Genomic DNA, 19,130 nt, shown 5'->3' with positions numbered 1-19,130 from the left:
CGACATAATCTTGTTAAATATCATAAACTTTGAAACGATGCTACTTAATTTATTATATATAATATAACTAAGAATAAATAAAAATTATAAATTTAAAAATCAATCTCTCAAAATTTATATAAATAATAAAATATCCTTCCTTTTTAGGTATAATTCTCTTTAGAAGGCATTACTGTTACGTTGCAAAATAGTATTTTAACATTCTTTTTCAAAATATAATAAAAATATTTTGACAGATGATAAGTAATTATAATTATTTAGAAGGTTTGTATGTTGCGTGATATAAAGTTTATAAAGTTACTCCAAACCTAAATTTTCAAGAAAAATATTGAACAAAAAATGATTAGGATAATAGCTATATATATTAATAATATTCATAACCATAGTTCCATCTAGAATTACACAAACAACTCAAACATTAAAGAGTAAAAAGTGTATATTTAATAATAATCATACCCATAGTCCATATAGAATTACACCAACAACAAAAACATTAAAGAGCAAAAAAGATGTAGAAAGATGCTCCATTAGAGCGTTTTCGTCTACATAAATCTACTTCTTTACTATCATCAATCTTATCATACACCTTAGCTTCCAAAGTTGTAGTTGAAAATTCTATTCCAATTTGTTTGACATTAAAAGTGAGATCGGGGAATAGGGAAAATATATTCAAATAAAAGAATAAAAAAAAGATTTGTGAATAGTAAAGCCAAAGAAAATATGGGAATAGAATTAAACTTCTGAACAGAATTAAACGAGGTGAGAATTAAACGATTTAGATATGGGAGGAGATACATGAGAGAGAGGGAGATTAAATTTGGAAATAGTAAAGCCAAAAAAAATATGGGAATACAATTAAACTAGTGGACAGAATTAAACGATTTAGAGATAGGAGTAAAATTAAACCCCTTGGAATAAAGGGCTAGAATTAAACTGGTTCGAGAAACTGATTAAAAGAATTAGATTTAAATTGATTAGAATGGAAGTAGAATTGAACTCAAAAGAATTAGAGTTAAACGAAAAAAACAAAAGAGAGAAGATTTTAGGAAAGAAAAGAAAATTCGAACCGCTTGAAAATGACAAGTACTATTCATATGGCAAGTACTGTAAATAGAATTAAAATATAGCGTACAAGAGAAATAAGTGAGGGAAGGAAAATGGAAGATATGAGAAATTATTATATTTGTATCTATAGGATATAATAACAAAAGGTGACTAACGATGCGATAGGAAGCAAACCTTGACAACATTTGGTGTAGTTCTGGAGGAACGGGAGCTTACGTTAAATAAATTAGGGAATACTTCGGCTAAGGCCAACCAGGTAAGTGGTCTTACTATAGGATAGGCTAAAAAATTGTATGAGCTATGATGATGTATGAACTATGTCGTACGATGCGGTATATGAGTTATGATGATGTGTGGGTTACGATACTTGATGATGTGTGCAGTATATATATATTTTGATGAATGATGTAGTGTGGGTTACGATACTTGATGATGTGTGCAGTATATATATATTTTGATGAATGATGTACTTGATATGTTTGATGCACTTTGTGGCAATATGATGAGTATGATGATTGCGTGACGTTTACCTTAATATGATGATGTTTTCCATATTGAGCATGCTATATGATGATGAGTGTCATATTGCATCATGTCGTTAGATCGACATAGGACACAACTCTAAGAGCGTGAAAATGATATTAATATAAATATCCACGAGTATGTGTTACCTAGAGTAACAAAGAGATGAGACTAGAGGGTTGTGTCAGAAGAGACATTATGATTGATTTAGAGGGACCTCATGCATATTGTATGTTCATAAGCATAGGGCTACTTCCCCTAGAGATGATGAGTGCGGACGCGCACCATATGATGAGCGCGAATGCGCAGAGGTGCGAATGCACACAGATGAGGGTGTTCATGAGGCGCATGACAATATGGGGTTCCGCTAACCTCCGGACGTCGCTACAGATTAGCTTGACCAGAGGGTCTAGGGGGTGTGCGAGCGCCCTGGGATTCACACTCGCACGTGTGAGTCATGTGTAGGGAAGTACTACACATCCAATTTGTCCGAGACTGGAGGCCACCCCTAAGATGATTAGAGATAGGTCCCTAAATCATGATTGCATGTGTTTGCATTTGCATGGCCCCTATAATGGGGCCACTTACTGAGTATTCTTTGAAATACTCAGGCCGTGTGCCACATCATTTTTCAGGTAAAGGCAAGGCGCACTTGTACGGAGGACGGTGGCATCGCGAGCAGAGACTGTGGCACGTGCATAGGGTAGATTCATATTTAAATTTATAGTCTTAAGTTAGAATAGGTTGTTTTGCATTTCATCGTTTTAAATTACTTTGTATTTGTTTTTGTTTTCTCTAAATTTCAGTATTTCATATTTAAACACGTAAGACCATGACTGTGTTTTTCAGAGAAGAAGTTGTTTTAAACGTTTTTTTGAAGTTTACGTTATAAATTATGTTCATGTAAGAGTTATATTTTCGCATTATAGATGAGCATAAGACGTTAGTAGCGACTCTAAGTATGTGAAAATTTAGAGTCGTGACAAAACCTCTCCTTAACAGACGCGTTTTAAAACCATGAGGCTGACGGTGATACGTAACAGGTTAAAGCGGACAATATCTGCTAGTTGTGGGTTTGGGCTATTACGAATGGTATCGGAGTCAGACACCGGGCAGTGTGCCAGCGAGGATGTTGGGCCTCTGAGGGGGTGGATTGTGAGATCCCACATCAGTTGGGAAGGGGAACCATACATTCCTTATAAGGGTGTGGAAACTCCTCTATGTCAGCGAGAACGCTGGGTCCCGAGGGGGGTGGAGTGTGAGATCCTACATTTGTTGGAGAGGAGAACCAAACATTCCTTATAAGGGTGTAGAAATCTCTCTGCTCCATCAAGGTGGATTGTGAGATCCCACATCGGTTGGATATGGGAACAAAGCATTTCTTGTGGAAACCTCTCCGTACCAATGGAGTGGATTGTGAGATCTCACATCGGTTGGAGAGGGGAACCAAACATTCCTTGTAAGGGTACGAAAACCTCTCCGTGCCAACGAGGACGCTTGCTCCAAAAGGGGGTGGATTGTGATAAAATAAGTCTACCCTTATATTATTTTTAAGAATTATCAAGATTGTAAACCACTTGTAAAATGTCACAACCAAAATTCTTTGGTATCAATTGTTGTGACGGAAGCGGAGGCAAGATCGATCGTACTCACACACCCACAAATATAAATTAAACAAAGAGACACAAAGATTTACATGGTTTGGAAGTAAGAAATTTCCCTACATCCACGGGTGATAGCTAATCCCTAACCAAAGTGTTTACAAGTGTATCTCACACTCTCACACTGCAAATTCTCTGTTACAAAGTTCTTCCCATTGCCTCGGGTCAAATACAAAATGACAATGACTCCACATCTTAAACAAACTTTTATATAAACATAGCAATACTAATTCTCATACATGAATCAAAGCAACACTAGCATACATAAATCAAGATGATTCAAGTACCAATATGAGATAATGTACCAATATGGGAGATAAACCAAATGAATCCAATAGATTCATGAATCAAAGCGGGGAATGTACCAAAAGTATTAATGAACCAAGTCTTGAATAATCTCCCCCTTGTTTGAAGATCTCCAAGAATATAACTTATTTGGCTGCCACCAAGTCAACCAACTACTTTTCAGGAGTAACTACCTTTGTCAACATATGGGTGAGATTATTAGCAGTTCCAATTTTCAATAAACAAATGTCCCCTTCATCAACAATTCTCGAACAAAATGAAATCGGACATCAATATGTTTGATACGAACATGATAGACTTGGTTCTTCGACAAACAAATAGCACTCTGGCTATCACAAAACATTTCTATTTGTTCCTGAGAAATAACTAAGTCAGCAAACCATGAATCTAGGTTCTTTAAAAGCTATAGTGACTGTCATATGCTCTGCTTCGGTGGTAGACAATGCAACAGTAGACAATAATTTTGAACGCCAACAAATAGGTCCACTAGCCATAGTGGACAGATAACCACTAATTGATCGTTACTTATCAATCTCCACTTGTCTCTCGGAAGCAATTGACATATCATCAACATACAAGATCAAATAGATAAACAAACCACACAATTGTCAAATTGACTATGAGTGTACTTATGCTCCACCATAAAGTGATCAAAATTCAGATACCATTGACGAGGAGATTGTTTCAGCCTGTACAAAGATTTCTTCAATCTACACTACACGAAAACCAACTCACTGTGTCGTATATATTTCTTCTTCCAAATCTCCATGCAAGAAAATAATTTTTATATCAAGTTAAGCAAGCTGAAGATTAAATTAAGCGACCAAAACCAACAAAATTTGAATGGATGGAGATATTCACAATTCTTGAAAGTATGATTTCCAAAAACAAATTCTGAAAACAAATAAGCAAGCTTGCAATGAAAAACTTATCTTCGACAATTGATGCTGAGTTTGAGTACGCCTGGTGGTCGATGAGGTTAAGTCTTTCACAATACCACAAATGTCGAAACCTGGCTCTATTGATACTAATTGTGGTACCCTAATGCCACAACCAAAATGCTCTAATACAAATTGTTGTAGCGGAAGTGGGAGCAAGATCAATCATACTCACACACCCACAAATTGTTGTAGCTTACCATGTCTATTAGTAGTCGTGAAGATATCACAAAAGTCGAGACCACTTCCAATTTCTTGTAGTACAACTCAGTGATGTCAAGCTTGTCTCAGTTTCGTTAATGCCTTATCGGGTGTAGAAATAGTTAGGGATCTCTGAACAAGGTCTTTGTTCATAAACTCGTCACAAGTGCTATAGACCACACAGGTAAACTCGGTAGTTAGTCAACACACGAGGTTGCTCCCCCACTTCATTGTGATGTTATGGTCTTGTGGAGGGGTTGCTAGCTAAGCTTTCACAAATGATATTCAGGTCTCATGACGCCATATCGTCTTTCATGTCAGCATGTTTGTGGAGGTTGCTCCTCTTCAACTTAGGATACCAGTGATTCACTTCCTAATCAATATAAGCCGCTAAATAAGAAGATCAAACAAGTTGGTTCACCGCAAAGCTCAGTTAGGTCGTTCAGGTGATTATGCGACACTAGGTTAGGTGAACAACCTCCAAACCTTTATTGGGTTTGTAATACACAAGAAAACTGACTTAGGAACTTCTAGACAATCTAGAAGCTTAGATAGGTGTAGGAGCATTAGGTGTAGGAGCTTCTGCATGAACTTCCTAGAGTCTAGATTAGGTGTAAAAGCTTATGCATGAATTTCCTAGAGTCCAAATTAAAGCTCATGGTAACTTACTAGGTCATGGATGTTTAAAAGCCTACGGTAGGCTACTTACCAACTATTTTTATGCTCACCAGATATTACTTTTTTTTTCTCAAGTGATCAGCTGATTGGTTGACGTGGGAAGCATTCGGGAGTTATGCGACCACAGAGGAAGGTCATTCTAGAGAGTCAGTTCTTTTGGTATTTTGGCTATAGTTTGTTTGGTATCTCCTACCTTGGTCCCCGATTTTATATTAATACTCAAACAATCCTTCCAAAATAATAAATATATTTGATTTTATCTTTTAATGTTGTGTTATTTTTAAATTTTCAAAATTGTTTTATCGTACCTTTCTTAACACATTCTTGTGATTCAAAAGTCTAGATCATTAGACCAAAACGTTATAAGAATTTTCATGAAGAAAGCTTGGTAAAAAATGACTCCAAGTCATCGAATCTAGTGGTGGAATATTGTTTTCTTTAACTTTCTTTTCAAAACCCTAACCTCTTCTTTTCTCTTTCTTTTTTCTTCTTTGTTTTCTTTATCCTCTATTTTTTAACTGGCTTCATCATTCCCATGGTTCCATCATAAGACCATGACCAAGACAATTTGCTTGTTATGCACCAGCTTCACATCTCTAACTAGTATCTTCATCGACTTCTCCCATATGAAGAATCCTCTCTAAAGAAAAGTGACTCATGTTCGATAACATATGAAGAGTCTGGGGTATACTTCTACGGTATAAACATATGGAACACGTTATGCACGGTGACAAGTGTAAGTGGTAGTGCTAATTTGTATGCCACTAGTCCTATATTCTCTAGGATCTCAAAGAGACCTACAAATCTTGTCTTCAACTTGCCCTTCTCCCAAATTTCAACACCCGTATCATAGGTGCAACTTTGAAAAAGACATGATCACCAGTAACAAACTCAAGTTCCTTCCTACGAGTGTCTTCGTAGTGCTTTTGCCGCTTTGTGCCTTCAGTATTCTTTATCTGATTTTTTGCACTACTGCATTAATAATCTAAACCAACTCCGACCCTAGAAGTTGTTGCTCACCTACCTCTTCCTAGAAGATAGAAGTTTGACACCTACACTTGTATAGAGTCTCTAAGGGGGCAATCTACATAGTCACATGTAGCTATTATTATAAGCAAACTCCATTAAGTACAAGTGTTCATCCCAACAACCAGCAAAGTCTATAACACAATGTCCTCAACATGTCCTCTAGAATCAAGTTCGACCTCTCAGTTTATCCATGCATATGTGGATGAAAAGTCGTACTTAACCTCAGTTACATACCCAACATCTTATGTAGACTCTTCTAGAAGTGCGAGGTGAACCTTGTTTCCTGATCTCACGTGATGAAAATTGCAATACTGTGATGATGGGCTATCTCTTTAACATACAACTGAGTGTACCTGTCCACTTGGTATGTGATTTTTCTAGGAATGAAGTGAGTTGTCTTGGTCCACATATCTTTGAATGACCCAAATGATTGTGTAATTCTGCTTGGTGTTTGGCAAATCCAAGATAAAGTCAATAATCACGTATTCCCACTTCCATAGATCAGCATTAGCAGTTGCCACAACCCCGAAGGTCGCTATCTCGGTTTATTTACCTATTGAAAGGTCAGACATTGACCTACGCACTCAATTATTCTTCATTCCGTGCCACTAGTAAGTAATTTTTAAGCCCTCATACATCTTCATACTTTTAGGGTAGAACGTATAAGACATATAGTGGGCTTTAGTGATAATATCCTTCCAAATTTCCTCATCCCATGGTATGCATAGGCGGGCTTGCCACAACAAGTTGTCATTTTACGAGACGTAAACCCCTTTGGCCTATCAGTCTCTTACTATTCCTAGATCTTTTTGAGGTACCACCTAGGCTTGACTATGGCCAAGCGTATCTTAAGCTACTAAAACCCAACGAAAGAGAAAGATACGTGAATAATAATGTAGGTGTATGTGTCTATATATTGCATAAGTGGAGAAGTAATATATGATCATAGTTCAGTGAGATGATGCATATAATACTTGCATGCATAACTTGACTTCAATTCTTTATGAGTCGAAGATATATACTCATAGTATTTTGATCATATTGATAGTACATTTTATATCATGATATTTCATAAGGCATAACTGTGGTCATAAAGAAATATTAGCCATACTCAACATACATGGAAGTATATACATCACATCAACCTACATTAACATAAAAGTTCAATAACATGTACATAAATATCACCTATTGTTATTCATACAACAGACCCAACCATGCTCAAGGCAATCCAATAGTAAATTTACTTACGATTTTAGGCTTAAGTAGGTGCTCCTAAGCTCTCCTTATCTAATCATTCAAAGGTTTAGCTTTGATGTGATCCAATTTTACTTTCTTCCACGATGTTACTTAACCTAAGTCAAACCTAAACAATGAGAAATAATCTTAATTGGCTAAAATAGTAGTTCACTGACATTTTTGAACTTTAAATAGGTTCAAAATGCTTATGATCTAAAATAGGTAAATCGAGCCACAATTAGCCATGTCAAGCAAAGGAGAGTCGGTTGGAGCCACCAAGTCAAGCGCAAGGGGAAATGGCTATTGGAAGTTGTACACAAATTATAGCCTAGAGCTGCATGCTTATTGCATATGATAGAGGCAGCTAGGAGCATATAGAGGGATGGGTTGCAGCCATTTAGTTCTGAGCACACATCTGCGATTTGTTGGGCTTGCTTCGTGGATTAAGGTTCGGTTGAGCGCACTCAGATTGGACCGTCTAAAGAATTCGTGGACATGGGGTGAGGCTGTTAGGTTGAGCATCTGTCTGCATTATGGGTTAATTGAGAGTTGGATGTCACATTGATGCTTGACAAGGGTGTTGCCTCATGTCCATTCTAAACCCTTTTACCTTACTTCAATGTAAGTTAGTTATTTATTATTTTATCATTTTAATTTATGTGTATGTCTACACTTCTCAAAGTTGATTGTTATCAAAATACTATAGGTAGATACAAAGGTTGTCAATCCTTCCTGCCCATAATATATGCTATGAATGAGATTGAAGAACTGACGTTCTATTTGCGAGAAGTCTTTGACGATCTTTGACTTTTGGAATCTTGTATGAGTGAGAATGTCACAAAAGTTGATAAGATTGATAGTTAGCTGGCTACCTAGATGAGATACCCATCCAAGAATTGATGCCCACGATTGAGACCGTGGGTCAAATAAAGTCATATGAACCGGTGGCATGAGCGTGAGGGTAGCTCGACGGACTCTATTGCCCACATGGAGGAATACACCATTGAGCCTCCTCTGAGGTCCCCTTCACCCTTTGCTCGACACTTAAACCACTTTGACCACTTTGACTACACTTTCAAATGGCTCACAACTTCTTTATTCAACACTTGGATTCTATTGACATTGTCCACTTTTAGCATAAACTCTCATGACTTTGCTTTTTGTTTCCGTAGCAAGTCTCACACCAATGAAGATGGTGTTTCTTACCTCTAAACCCATGATCATCTCTGTGGGACTACTGCTCCCAATAATCCTTAACATCCTCATTCTGCTTTATATGTAAGAGGGACCTATCGAGTGTCTGAATGCTCACAAAGAGCGACTCTTTATGCCTTCCACATTAAATTTGGTGAATTCATTAGCTGAATATGAGATGACTTTAGTTGAAACATCGCCAATTGAAAGCATTGAGAACCCTTACATGGAAGCCCCCTTACTTCAAAACATAGTGGGAGAGATGGAAGAGTCAGTGGAACAAGGTCTTATGTACGAGACATGAATTAACCATGTATCAGTTAAGAGAACTATGACCATCATACACAATTTCATGACAGAGACTGAAGCAATATACTATAACATCAACATATTCAAAAGATAAAAGTCATCAATTTAGCAACCCTACCTATAATACAAATACTACCCAATTGATAAAAGAAATATACATATGCAAGATAGTGAAAAATGTTAGTACATGTTAGAAAAAGAAATATATTTTTCCATCTCATAAATTTAGGTGTACTTCATATTAGAACGTTCTCACAAAAAAATTTGTCTCACTTCACGAAAAATTAAATAACTCTCTATATTTAATTTCTTAAATAAATATCAAAACCCATTTATAAAAAAAATTACAAAAAAAAAAAAAAAAAAAAAAACAAAACAAAACAAAACAAAAAAGAAGAAGAATAAGAATGATTTTGTTTTTTTTTTTTTTTTTTTTGGTACCACTAACACGTTAATATAAACATGAGATCTCAACCACCTTAATTAAAACAGGAGCCACATGTAAAAATTTATATCAAAATCTCGAGGAGAGTTTTGAAGTTATTGTCTAGAGTTTTGAAGTTATTGTCTGGAGCCCTACACGACCCTCTTCGAGCTTGTCTTTGACACTCGTGTCGTCTCTCTCTCGAACTTAGTCTTTGACACTCGTGTCGTCTCTCTCTCGAACTTAGTCTTTGACACTCGTGTCGTCTCTATCAGGAGCCACATGTAAAAATTCATATCAAAATCTCGAGGAGAGTTTTGAAGTTATTGTCTAGAGTTTTGAAGTTATTGTCTGGAGCCCTACACGACCCTCTTCGAGCTTGTCTTTGACACTCGTGTCGTCTCTCTCTCGAACTTAGTCTTTGACACTCGTGTCGTCTCTCTCTCGAACTTAGTCTTTGACACTCGTGTCGTCTCTCTCTCGAACTTAGCGTATGCCTTAGCTTCAATGCACATTCTTGGTGCATTGGATGATGCACTGTCCTCCTCCATCATGACACTTCTCAATCTTGGAACTCATGTGGTCGGATAGATGTCACTTGAGGTCCCCTTGTCTGTCTTGTGTGGAGGTCACAATCTATAATCTTGGGACTCATGTGGTCAGATAGATGTCACTTGAGGGTCACCCCTTGTCTGTCTTGTGTGGAGGTCACAATCTACTTCATGTCAGTGATGTTGTGACATGCTCCTTCCGGCAATAAACGAGAGTTTTCTTCCTTTCATTGGGCTTGAAAAGCCTATGATTAGAGGGAGGCTCGTTGGGACAGGAAACGTTCGGCCTTCCACTAGCCTTTTCTTTCTTTTTTTATTTTTTTCTTTTTTTAATGAAATTGGGTCGGTTCATGACCTAGTTTTTGTGCCTATAAACTTGAAACGAACCCAAACGAACTCGAATACAAAAAGATAAAAACAAACCAACCTAACCAAAAAAGTTATGAATAATGAAAATTTGAGAAAAAAAGAAAATGAAATTTAGTAAGCTTTTGAAAAATTTGGGCAACTCTCCCTCCACACTCATTTTGATTCAAACTAGTTTCTATACCTTCATCGTGGGCTGAGAAGGCCTATAACTCATTAACATGAAATTATGTGCCGCTATTGACTCACGAACTAGAACCTGTGACCTTTAAAATTGGAGAGCACTAAGAGTCCTTTAAAATTGGAGAGCACTAAGAGTTATAGAGTGACCCTAGATTAGTCAGATTATTAAAATGTAAAGGAGACGATGTCCAAATTTATAGGATTCAAAACAGACATATTATCGATTCATGGCATTCCAAGTACAGAAGTTTGTAGGATAAAATGAAGAAAGGCTGAAGAAAAATGAATTAGGCACGCCCAAGAAGAAGATTGGCTATAACCAAGATGATACTACAAATATCTTCCACAGTCTTCCCGTTGCTAGACAGCGCCGATGGGTCCTTCGGCGGCTGCGTGAAGCGGTCCAGACAGTCGCCGGCCTCCGTCATGGCTGCAGACGCCTTAATGTTGACGCCATTGTAGTCACCTTTCCCCAAGTCGTTCTTCCCATCCTCGATGTCGCCGGCGGCATCGTCGTACTGTTCAGCACAAGTGGCATATCGCTCTTTAAGCTTGGGATCGGCTGCCTTGGACGCAAGGGACTGGGCGAGGGCACGGGTTTGAGCAACCTTGTCGTGGGCGAGGTTGAGGGTGAAAGTGGCCAGCCCTTTTAGGTCTGTAGTGCCAGCAGATTTCAACACGTTAAAGCAAAAAGAAGGGTTTCTAGTTTTCTTGCAGATGGTGGAAACGATGTCGTCTTGGGAAGCCGCTTGCATGGGCACCATCCCATTGAAGAACAGTACTAAGAGGACAATCCTAAAGACTGCAAGAAAACTAGAAGATGCCATTTTTTATTTTGATTTTTCTGTCTGTTTTGCTCAATTAATCCTTTGGGAGGGTTCACATATTTATACACTCACAAATATTCCTTTTAATAGCTTTGACGTTAGAATTTTAAGTAAAACGCTATTAAAAGAAAAACCAACAAAATAGACAGAATAGGTTAAGCTTTTTTCTCTCTAAACCCAATCACAAACTTGGCTTAGTTATCATGCACTTTTTTAGACAATACACCGTCTTGCTCCATGTGCCACTCTCGTGTTAACCTTGACTGACTACACATGAGAGTCATAACTTTACTCTCTTCTTAGTAAGATTATAACCGTTCTCCTCTACTTAAACTAATAATATTTATTATACAAACAAAAAATCAAGGTTATTAATGTAATCTTGAACCATAGTTTTCATGTATGTGAGAGGATAATATTGAATAAATAACCTGAAGAATATATAGTACATGAATAGTGCTAATACGTCGACAAATATTTGTTTTGCCAATATTTTTTGTTGTCCTCACGAAAAGTAGTCATTGCCATCGTTGTGTGTTTTGACGTAAGGAATGTGAGTCAATAAACTCGACATGGTTAAAATCATGGATGTGGGAATCGTGCATTGAGAAGTTAGTAAGTCAACAAGCTCGACTTGGTTAAAATCATGGGATGTTGAAAAGTTAGTAATCATAGAACATTTCGGGGCAATCATGAGATAACGGAGACCAACCTCAGCCCATAATTTTCTGCAAGTTTGTTAGAGGCAATCATGAGCTAACTCAGCCGGGGATTTTCTGGGTCGGATAGAGGCAATCATGAGATAACCCAGACCATCCTCAGTCCGAGAACTTAGAAGTTTTTTGGAGTTAGCGAACTACGACGTAAGGTTTCTTTCTAGGACTTATTCAAACCTTGACAAAGTTAACTAAGAAGGTAAGTCTTTCTTTGGACTATGACACATGAATAGATTTTTCAAGAGATTAAGGAGTTTTTGGTGTATGCGCTGATGCTAGCACTATTTTATGGTTCAAGTATGGTGTACAACGATGCCTCGAGAAAAGGATTGGGGTTGCGTGTTGGTGTTAATGAAGAAGTGATTGTATATGGCTCCTAATAGCTAAAGAAATATGAGCGTAACTACCTAACCCTCGATTTGGAGTTAGCAACTGTGGTGTTCACGTTAAAAATATGGTGACGTTACTTGTATGGTGAAAAGGTACAGGTGGTAAAACCATAAGAGCCTCAAGTATCTTATTCAGGTAGAAAGAGTTGAACATGGGACAAAGGAGATAGTTGGAGTTTGCGAAGGATTATGATACAAAGATCCTTTATCACCCATGTAAAGCTAACATAGTGGCCGATATGTTGAGTAGAAAGACAGCTCACTCTTCTGGTATGTCATTTTCGGTTCTCTAAATCTTCAAAAATTTCACTAGATGGTCATAATTCAAGTCATTTAAGGATTAGTATGGGTGTAAAATAGTCAAAAGATCACTTTCAACACACCTTCACGCGCCCCATGCGTGGCTGGAAAGGCTTCTAAGCGTGATTTCACTCGCAACGGGCTCACGTGCAAATACCACGGCCAGTCGCTATTGGCCCACAATTTAATCATAATTTAACTTAAACTCCCAAAAACAATTTCACTACTTGACACGCACCCCACTCACGACACAAGTGTTCTTGGCTTCGAGTCCAGGCGACGTAAGGCATTAGTATTTTCTTATTTTTTCTTGGTGTGGCATTTGTCCTCCAAAAGCACACCTTCAAGTCTCGCAAAATGTTGCCTCATTGATTTTCCTTCAATTAACGTAGGGTCGGCGCATGTCCTTCCACCTCCATGAGCGTGCTTAGATTTAATCCACCTCTCCACAATGGTATCAGAGCCATGCCCTAAACTTAGTCGTGCTTAGTCAATTGTCGAACAAAAGACTCTAGAAGAAAAGAAGCCGAGCCTCCTTGAAGGCATAGTAAAAAATGACTAAGACTCAAGGCATATTTATTCAGTTCGTATGCTTAGTCAATTTATGCATGAACCAAGAAAACCACATTGTGAGGCAGCTCTTCAGGTTCTGAGATACATCAAAGGTACTCTTGGTCAAGGACTCCTACTACCATCGGAAAACAATTTAAGATTACAAGCATATTGCGATTCTGACTGGGGTGGTTGTCGAACTTCAAGACAGTCTATTTCTGGGTTCGGCATTTTCCTCGGAAATTTAATTATTTCTTGGAAGTCTAAACTAATGTGTCCAGATCATCAGCAGAAGCCTAGTATTGAGCTATGACATAACTCGAGCAGTTAGTCCTAAACATCTGAAAACAAGAGACAAGATTTAAATTGTCTAGATGCCCTTAAGAACCCAGTAGGCTTCCACAATATCTAAGAATAACAAAGGTAACTTTTTCAAGTTGTTAGCAATATGTATGGTGCTAATAGGGTCTCCGCTATCGTTTCCACTCCAGTACCCATACCGTCGAGTTTTTAACCCGATACTGTACTATCGAGCCAGGTATAGGTCAGCTAGAGTATGCAATTAGGTGTCCCAACTTTGTGAAAATTGTCAAATGCTTCTTGAACAAGACCACTTAGATGTAAAACTATTCTTGAGATGGGTGCATGGGATCATGTAGGTTAATCCAATAGTTGGCCGGCACACAAGGGTCGCTTCCCCCAAACTCTGGTGACTCTATGATCCTGTGGGAGGGTCCGCCAACTAACCTCCCATAAATGAGGTTTAGACTAGAAGACACCTTACTGCCCAATCAAAACTTTATGAAGTAGCACCTCAATCCAAGGCGTTGGACATTCACTGCAAGAGCATAGAAAACTATATAAATATAAGACCTACCAGGATGAGGATGCCATAAGAGCCTATGAGTAGATTGCTTATTGAGTTTTTTTTTATACTTACCCTTTTCTTTGTTTTCCCCCTTTTCCTTCTTTTTTTTTTTTTTTTAGGTGTTTGTAGGTTGGAATTGAGGTGGGGAGCATTTGAGAGTTGTTTGGTCACAAGGGGTCATTCTGAAGTGTTAGCTCATCTTCCTATTTTGTGTCTTTTGTATTTCCTTCTATAATTGTATTCCAATGGCAACAAGTGAGAAAGCTTAGTCACAATCTATTTTCTCTCATTAAGTTCCATGAATTAGAAAATAATAAACCTTCCAATTTATTGTCTAATATATCTAATATAACAACTTGTTGTTCTATTAAGCTCACTATGATGAGGCTTATCCAATTCATGTCTATCATTACCATTCATTTAACTCTCAAATTAAATGGTTGGCTATTTATTGGTTTCACCTTGAACCAACTTATTAACGGTAACAGCCTAGATCCGTCCCTAGCATATATTGCCCTCTTCGGACTTTCTCTCTCAGACTTCCCCTCAAGATTTTTAAAACGCGTCTGCTAGGGAGAGGTTTTCACATGATAAAGGGTGTTTCGTTCTCCTCCCCAGTCAATATGGGATCTTGCAACTCTTCCTTCAATCTCAATCGTGGGTGTAATGGACGATCAATCAAACTTAACTCATTCACATACATGACGAAACAAAAAAAATTAGAGGTTTTAATCATCTTACCTACAAAGCTACGAAGCTATTGATAGAGTCGATGAAGAAAGAATCCCATAATGACGTAACGGAAGCCGAGTTCAATTCTCCTCTTTCAGATTGCGTGTAACTGAGATCTATGAAAAAGCCTGTATTGCTAGCAGCTTATGCATTCAAACAAGAAAAAGAAGATAAGAGAGAAAAAAAATAATTGGAGTTTAAAAACATAAACGAATGCATTTTTTATTTTACAAAAAAGTAAAACAATATCGCTAAGAAGGATTAGAGTTTAAAAACATAAACGAATGCATTTTTTATTTTACAAAAAAGTAAAACAATATAGCTAAGAGAGGGGGGGGGGGGGGGGGCTTGACCCTCCGATCTTGTGGTTAATAGCCACACGCTCTAACCAAACTCAACTCTATACCTGCTAATCATTCATTGTATTTTGAATTTATTTATTTAAAATATATTTTTATTCGTTTAGGATTATTAATTTAGGGTCAAAAGCAGGATTGGTAAGCTTCAATGAGACACCGAGATTTGAAGTGAAAGATGATGCTGGGATGACAATTGCAAAACATGGTTCGATAAGAAGAAAAATGAGTAGAGGCAAGTTCATGGTACAAGAAGTGGAAGGAAGAACAACAACTCAGGTGGAGATGGTGGTGAATTTTCGTAATTCGGGTCCACGTAAGTAGAGACCGGGTTGAGGGGCTTGCAAAGTTGATCATTTCTAAGGCATGTCGAGGCAATTTACGATGTATTCGTGCTACATAGGATGTTCTCACCTTCAACATAATATAATAAGGCAGGAGTGTTGAAAATTGTTAGCGTCTAACATTAGCTAATTTAAAGAAAAGATCATGTTTGAGAAACACTATTTAAAAAAAGAAAGAAAAAAAAAAACCAAAAGAAAGTCGGAAGAGCTGATACTCAAAATGAATAAATACCCTATCGAGAAGTTCAAGAACCAAAGAGAAGTATGGTTAAAAAATGGTTTAATTGTTTGAGGTTGAGTTGGAAAAATATGACTATAAGATTCTTTAATTTCCTCGTCGACATTGACATCGGTTGCTCCTTCGGCAGTGGTTCTTAGAGCTTAATGCTATGTGTCATAGGATTATTATGTGTATGCATACTATACATCTAGTAATCTCCAAGTATATGGCAGAACAAATCCAGTCATATTATACATTGAATAATTTTAGCATCCATAGTGAAGCAACGAGTTGTATAGGTGCAAAGTGTTGGATGAAAGTCCCACGTCACCTAATTTAGGGAGTGATCATGAGTTTATTATCGAGGAATACTATCTCCATTGGTTTGAGGCCTTTTGGGGAAGTCCAAAGTAAAACCCGAGAGCTTATGCTCAAAGTGGACAATATCATACCATTGTGGAGAGTCGTGTTCATTCTAACATAGTATCAGAGTCATGCCTTAAACTTAGATATGTCTATAGAATCCTCAAATGTCGAACAAAGGTGTGATGTCCCACATTGGTTGGGGAGGAGAACAAATCACCCTTTATAAGGGTGTGGAAACCTTCCCCTAGCAGACGCGTTTTAAAGCCTTGAGGGGAAGCCCGAAAGGGAAAGCCCAAAGAGGACAATATCTGCTAGCGGTGGATTTGGGTCGTTACAAATGGTATCAGAGCCAGTCACAGGACGATGTGCCGACCTTCTCGCTGTTCCCCGAAGGGGGGTAGACACGAGGCGGTGTGCCAGTAAAGACGCTGGGCCCCAAAGGGGGGTGGATTTGGGGGCAGTCCCACATTGATTGGATAAAGGAACGAGTGCCAGCGAGGACGCTGGGCCTCGAAGGGGGGTGGATTGTGATGTCCCACATTTGTTGGGGACGCGTTTTAAAGCCTTGAGGGGAAGCCCGAAAGGGAAAGCCCAAAGAGGACAATATCTGCTAGCGGTGGATTTGGGTTCTTACAAAAGGACTCCAAAAGAAAAAAGAGTCGAGGTAGGGGGGTGGATTGTGATGTCCCACATTTGTTGGGGACGCGTTTTAAAGCCTTGAGGGGAAGCCCGAAAGGGAAAGCCCAAAGAGGACAATATCTGCTAGCGGTGGATTTGGGTTCTTACAAAAGGACTCCAAAAGAAAAAAGAGTCGAGGTTCGATTAAGGGGAGGCATACTTTGTTCGAGGGGAGGTGTTGGATAAAAGTCTCACATCCGCTAATTTAGGGAATGATCATGGATTTATAATCCAGGAATACTATCTCCATTGGTTTGAGGCCTTTCGGGGAAGCCCAAAGAAAAACCATGAAAGCTTATGCTCAAAGTTGACAATATCATACCATTGTGGAGAGTTGTGTTCATCCAACACAAAGCAGGTCTCGAAGGACAAGCACCCCGACACATGGCCCAAAGCCTATGTGTGTGTCAAACCAGGTTCTTGAACAAATTCTTAGGGCGAGCTACAACCTATCTAACTTCACCTTGGTTCTTGCACAAATTCTTCAAGAATGGATTAAAGCTCTTGTATTATCATATGTAAGAGAATTTGGCACCTACACATATGTATTCAAACCCATTGAAGGCACTTTAAGAAATCATATGTTTGGATCTAAATGGGTTTTAAATTGTAAAACCCAATACAAATCAAGTTCTTTATGAAAGCAAAAAATTTCAATGGGAGGTTCCAAATGTTGTATAAATACCACGACCAAAATGATGTTGGAGTTTACTGAAATTGTTAACGGCTTACAGATATTTTTATTATTTTAGTTTTTTTTTATATATATTAATTTTGTCGATTTTGTTTATATTATGGTATATGATTCTTATACAAGTCCGACCTTAGCTCAGTTGGTAGAGCGGAGGACTGTAGTGGTTGAAGAATCCCAAAGCCATCCTTAGGTTGCTGGTTCAAATCCAACAGGTCGGAGTTTTAATATCCATGCAAGTATTCCCAACTATTTTTTTTTTTTAACAAATCAAACAACTTGAATCCAACAAAGGGTTAGGTTGTGAAAATTTTCGGGTTAGGTTGGGTTTCCAATCCAACCAACCCGAACTTTTGGGTTGTTCCAAAAAATTCTCTCAACCCCATGTACACCCGTAACTTGTCTGATCGGTTGGGCTTTATGCCATAAAATCTCGTGGTTAAATATTTTATTTTTAATAATAATTTTGATTATTTTATATGCAATTTAACACTATTTATTATATGATAAATCTAAGTTTATTAATGTAATTTTGAACAATATGTAGTTGACAAATGGGTGGATCATGTTCAAGAAATAATCTAATGGGTTTAGGTATATGGATAAAGTTTGGTGTTTAACTGTGAGATTCTACCTCGGTTGGAAAGGAGAGTAGAACGAAACATTCCTTATAAAGGTGTGGAAACCTCTCCTTAACAGACGCGTTTTAAAACCATGAGGCTGACGGTGATACGTAACAGGTTAAAGCGGACAATACCTGCTAGCTGTGGGTTTGGGCTATTACGAATGGTATCGAAGTCACACACCGGGCAGTGTGCCAGCGAGGATGTTGGGCCTCTGAGGGGGTGGATTGTGAGATCCCACATCAGTTGGGAAGGGGAACCATACATTCCTTATAAGGGTGTGGAAACTCCTCTATGTCAGCGAGAACGCTGGGTCCCGAGGGAGGTGGAGTGTGTGATCCTACATTTGTTGGAGAGGAGAACCAAACATTCCTTATAAGGGTGTAGAAATCTCTCTGCGCCATCAAGGTGGATTGTGAGATCCCACATCGGTTGGAGATGGGAACCAAGCATTTCTTGTGGAAACCTCTCCGTAGCAATGAAGTGGATTGTGAGATCTCACATCGGTTGGAGAGGGGAACCAAACATTCCTTGTAAGGGTACGAAAACCTCTCCGTGCCAACGAGGACGCTTGCTCCAAAAGGGGGTGGATTGTGATAAAATAAGTCTACCCTTATATTATTTTTAAGAATTATCAAGATTGTAAACCACTCGTAAAATGTCACAACCAAAATTCTTTGGTATCAATTGTTGTGACGGAAGCGGAGGCAAGATCGATCGTACTCACACACCCACAAATATAAATTAAACAAAGAGACACAAAGATTTACATGGTTCGGAAGTAAGAAATTTCCCTACATCC

The 19,130-nt window shown here is 38.2% G+C and overlaps 1 non-coding gene and 1 pseudogene across 1 annotated transcript; one reads left to right on the top strand and one right to left on the bottom strand.

The window, feature by feature from the left end:
- Positions 1-10,881: 10,881 nt before the first annotated feature.
- LOC147793690 (pectinesterase inhibitor pseudogene) lies at positions 10,882-11,519 on the bottom strand (annotated as a pseudogene).
- A 6,313-nt stretch (positions 11,520-17,832) lies between these two features.
- TRNAY-GUA (transfer RNA tyrosine (anticodon GUA)) lies at positions 17,833-17,926 on the top strand. Its single transcript has 2 exons — positions 17,833-17,869; positions 17,891-17,926. It is a non-coding gene; the product is annotated as a tRNA-Tyr (tRNA).
- The last annotated feature ends 1,204 nt before the right edge of the window (positions 17,927-19,130 follow it).

This window comes from Cucurbita pepo, chromosome 2, assembly GCF_057944985.1.
Source record: "Cucurbita pepo subsp. pepo isolate OVF chromosome 2, ASM5794498v1, whole genome shotgun sequence".
NCBI classification, from domain to species: Eukaryota; Viridiplantae; Streptophyta; class Magnoliopsida; order Cucurbitales; family Cucurbitaceae; genus Cucurbita; species Cucurbita pepo.
This window is presented reverse-complemented; position numbering and strand designations above follow the sequence as displayed.